This window comes from Taurulus bubalis (assembly GCF_910589615.1).
Source record: "Taurulus bubalis genome assembly, chromosome: 1".
Classification (NCBI taxonomy): domain Eukaryota; kingdom Metazoa; phylum Chordata; class Actinopteri; order Perciformes; family Cottidae; genus Taurulus; species Taurulus bubalis.
Genome location: NC_136589.1, coordinates 3097629 through 3103052, shown reverse-complemented (window position 1 = coordinate 3103052; position 5424 = coordinate 3097629).

Genomic DNA, 5424 nt, shown 5'->3' with positions numbered 1-5424 from the left:
AGTCCAGCGACAGAAAACTGAACGCTCTCTTTAAAGAAGGACACGCTACAGTAACACTGGAGCAAAAAAAACATCACCATAAAAGTCGGGTTACAAGCCGCTCCTACCTCCGGTCAGTGTCCCGCTGTAGCAAGCTAGCGCCCCACTCCTGCTGCTAGCTCTCCGCTCCTGCAGCTAGCTCCCTGCTCTTGCAGCTAGCTCCCCGCTCCTGCTGCTACTGACTGCGTCCCCTCTGCCTAAGTCGGGTGTCGAGCCGGGGCTGGTCCCGCTACCTTCGGTGGTTGTCGGGGAGCTAGCAGAGCGCTTGTGGACGATAGCGGGGAACTAGCATGAGCGCCAGCTGGCTACAGCGGGGAGCAAACGGGGACACTGACCGAATGTAGTAGTGGCGTGTAACCCGACTTTTACGGTATACGGCGTCTCTACGTCATTCCTCCTCAGTCCAGATATGATCACTTCCTGTTCACTGGTTGCAAAAAAACAAGATGGCGACGGCCAAATCGCCGAACTCAAGGCTTAAAAAAACGGAAGTCCTCAAACCACCGATGTCCCGACGACGACTAGCTTTAGTTACAGTAACACTGTAGCAAAATAAACTTTGTTGCAAACAGTCAGCAGAAGTTGTGAAGGCGACGCGTCGCGTGGCTGCAGACACACAACGTGTGTGACAGACACACAATGTGTGTGACAGGGCAGAGTGTGGTTGTGTTACACTGAGGGGCCTTCCAGGACCCTCAGGTCGGCCCTGCTGGGGAACAGGTGGTGGACACGTGCTGCCGCCAGCCTCCGATGCTCGCATTCCTTATTATGAGTACATCTCTGTCATCAAAGGACGAAAATCAGGGAGTTTCCTTCTTTTTTCGGTTACAGGGGAAAAACCTGGACGGCCGACGGAGCCAAAGGAAGTTCTGCTATCGGATTTCTGCCTCTCATCCTCTTTGAAAAATACACTCTGTCAAGACGAATATTGCAAACACGGCTGTTTTGTCTGGATAACGAGTGGAGGAGGAGTGGAATGGAAAGGGAGAACGTGAGGAACGGGGGGAGAATATCCAGCGAGAAGATGAAGGGTGAGGAACAGATCTCTCGTTCTAACGAGAGAGAGAGAGAGGACTGATATCGGAGAGGAGCAGGAGGGAGAAATGACGGTAAAAGGTTCGGACCACACAAAACCTGCTCACAACTGGTGCTCTGAACCTCAAGGGGACCCTCAGCCTACAGTGAGGTAATGCAGACCATCTGCAGGAGACTGTGAAGAGAGGGGCCCTCCATCCTAACCAGGGGTCCATAAAACAGGGTTCGGTGGGTGGATTGGCTCCACGCGGGGACACTCAGCGGAGATATTATACGGAACAAAAAACCTCCTGAGGTGGAGAAGACTTCCATCCAAGTGAAACACAAACTGGGCTGAAACACGGCGGATTCAGTTCTTTCTTTCTTCTTTATTGAGACAGTCAGTCTGGCCACATTTAGGGTGACGCCACCCTTTGGTTTTGAATCCTCTTGTTTGGTATTTTATTGGTCGCCATTTTGTTTTCGGCAAACAGTGAACAGGAAGTGACCATATGTGGACTGAGGAGGAGTGACGTGGAGACGTCGACCTGTCAATCACCTTGTAGCCCCGCCCCTAAAGCGTCCCCTGCTTTATGGTCTGTTTGACTCTAAATGACCATAATTTACTAAATGAACATCATGCTGTATTGAAGAAGACTTGAAACTAGAGATTGAGACATAAACTCATGTTTACAATGTTTACTGAGGGAATAAATCAAGAGAAGTAGAGTCATTCATATAGACTTCTATACAACCAGGGGAGTCACCCCCTGGTGGTCAGGAGAGAGAATGCAGCTTTAACACATGAAGCATAGACTTCTATACAACCAGAGGAGTCGCCCCCTGATGGTCAGGAGAGAGAATGCAGCTTTAACACATGAAGTATATACTTCTATACAACCAGAGGAGTCACCCCCTGGTGGCCAGGAGAGATAATGAAGCTTTAACACATGAATCATATACTTCTATACAACCAGAGGAGTTGGAGGATATAATAATCCTCAACGTCTTAACGGCCCACATAATAATGACCACTATATATAATGATATGTTCCTTTGCACAGCAGTGACTTAGAGTGACGGATCTTCTGGACTCAATAACCAAAACAAATCAGCATTTCTGAAAATATTTTTTCCCAGTGCCTTAAGTGTAAATATCACAAGATTAATGACTCATCATATCCTATAAGTTTCCAGGACATTAATCAGTGATATCTCTGTGTCACTTCCTAATTTTCCACACAGCACGAACACACTCTCACTCTCTCTCTCACTCTCTCTCTCTCACACACACACACACACACACACACACACACACACACACACACACACACACACACACACACACACACACACAGCTTAACAGGAGTGTACAGAGACACATACAGTCACGCTCACTTGGTCGGTGCACCTCATATAGAATGTCCCTCTCCGCAGCCAGAAGTCACATTCAATTTGGTACCGATCCGCCGGCGGGTATTCTTGGATGGAGAACATGTATGAATATGTGCATACCTAGTGAAATTTTAGGAGAAGCTTTAATCTCATTTTCAGGGGGTCGAGGGGGGATTAGCGGTAAGGTTAGCCACGTTACATTATCGGTCAGTCTTTCAGAGGAATGGCGTGTCAGAGGGCGTGAGAGACGAACCCGGAGAAGCTGCTTCTGTCTGGACGGTGAAGAGCAAAGTGCTGCTGGTCCTGTTGGATCCATGCAGTTCAGATTCTCCGGATCCGACCAATCACATCATCTTTAAACCGAAAGTACATTTTAATTGAACAATTTAATTGAATTCTGTCATACTAACGAGCATTATTATCAGTTGTGTTATGTTCTCAGCTTCTTTCAGGGTTTTTCAAACTAAGCTTTGAATATTTGTCGTCATATTTTATGACTTTGTCACAAAATAAAAAAACGTTTAGTGTAATTCATGGTGCAGTTAGATTACTACATTACCTTAGCTGACGCTGACGCTTTTACCCAAAGCGATTTACATGCTTGCTCTACACACCGTAGACACAGCAACGGGGAGCAATTCAGGGTTAAGTCTTGCTCAAGGACACATCGACCTGGACTAGCAGAGCCGGGGCTTGAGCCACCGACCCTCTGATTGAAAGGCAGGCATGCTAACCAGAGAGCCACAGTCACCCACTACTACATGTTCTTCTTTTTAAACGGCACTGTAAATGTTTTTGAAAGGCTTAACGTCAACAAATATGGATTGAAGCAGAATATTTCGTGAGATAAAAATGATTGTTTGATTGTTTTTTTGCATTAAATGTTGAGTTTTGCACTTTGCAACACTCTGAAGTTGTTAGAAATGTTTGGATCACAGAGACAGTCTTAGCAGATTACTACAAATAATATAATATAATACTAGTAATGCAGCTTGATGTTTATCTGATGCTGTCCTTTAAAGGCTTTAAAGCGGAAGATCTTTGGTCTTTTTACAATTTGCGTGAAAAAAAAAGTAAATTAAATAAAAAATCCTAATATATATCGCCTCGCTTACAGTGTCGTAATACATTGGACACATATAAATGTAACCCCTGTTCCGTGATTTGTATCGCCAGATCCTCGTCTGTACGCGGTGAGCTGACCAGGCTCTCATTGCAAAGGAATTCAACGTTGTGTTGATACAGCAGGAAGACTCTCCACAACGTTCCCCTGTGTTGTTGTTGTTGTTGTTGTTGTTGTTGTTGTTGTTGTTGTTGTTGTTGTTGTTGTCCTCTTCCGGCCTGAGAGGAAGCAGCCATGAGGTCAGAGCTTCCATACTTCTGATTCCTCTCCATCTTTCAAGCTCTCGGTTCCCACACCGATTCACATCATCTCAACGATCCAGATGTGACTAAACTCAACAACAACAACAACAACAACAACAACAACAACAACGAATAAAGAACAAAAAGAGGAATCGAGCAAAGATCGAAGCGCTTTAGCACCTGAACCCTAGCGAGTACAATAAATGTCACGGGGATATTTATAGCGCAGTATATGGAGAATGTCCAATTCCCCTCTCCGCAATAACGCGCATGCATCTGCTAACGGCATCAGAGGGAAACCTTTCGCTCCATCAGAAAGGAGGAGGAGAGGAGGAAGAGGAGGAGGAGGAGGAAGAGTGAGGGGAGGAGGAGGAGGAGGAAGAGGAGTGAGGGGAGGAGGAGGAGAAGGAAGAGGAGGAAGAGGAGTGAGGGGAGGAGGAGGAGGAGGAAGAGGAGTGAGGGGAGGAGGAGGAGGAAGAGGAAGAGGAGGAGGAGGAAGAGGAGGTGGAGGAGGAAGAGGAGGGAGGAGGAGGAGGGAGGGGTGTCTTGGGGAAGTGAAAATAGAAAAGTGCATCGCGTCAGCTCATCTCTGTGCCACTGTACACTTTCTATTAACTTACACTTTAAGCCCCTCGTAACCCAAACCCAGCAACTGCAGCCCGCTGAGAGCTCTATATATATATATATATATATATATATATATATATATATATATATATATGTATATATATATATATATATATATATATATATCACATACATATCATATCAGTTTAATGCAAATATACAGTTGAGTGTCTTCAGATTTCCACGTTTAGAGAGTTTGAGGCTATACTATTTACGCTCTAAACAGTTTGATTAACGATTCTCATGAATTGTCATTTCTTCCCCAAACTAATCTTGTCGTAGCCCAGGTGTAGATTCTCTCAGCAAACATGGATGTTCTTGGTGCACAGTTTCGGGGTCGGGTGGGTCAAAGGGTCCTTGAGCGAGACACTGGATCCCGAAGTTGCTCCCCAGCGGCCCGCTGCTCCTAAATAATGTGAATGACAACTGTAGTAAAGTTGAAGTTGAAGAGAAACTTAAGCTACACTAACTGTGCTGTGGTGTTGAGATGTGCAGCGCTGCACATCTGCAGAGCTCAGGGAGCTTGTTGTGCGCTGCGACCAAGAAAAGGTAATAATCTGCTGACATCATTGAGGCTTCTGTCACAGACAAATGTGCAAATTGATTTCACAGCTAAGTATTCGTGTCATGTGCTGCTCTGCTGCAATAATATGCACTTGTGTTTCACACGTCTGTGGGTACAGGCTTAAAAAAAAAGAAAGAAGAAGTGTGTGTGTGTGTGTTTCTGCTGAAATAAATCATTTCAGCACAGCTGCAGTCTGCCGCTCTCTCCAGCTTCAGATAAGCTTCTCAAATCTCCCTCCAACCATCATGTGGCCGCGCAGCGCTCACGGCCTGGCCACCTCTCAGTGTGTGTGTGTGTGTGTGTGTGTGTGTGTGTGTGTGTGTGTGTGTGTGTGAGCATGTGTTTAAGAGAATGTGCAAGTGAACAGAATGCTTGGGAGCACATGTGGGTCCGAGAGGACGTGTTAGTGTGAGTGAGTG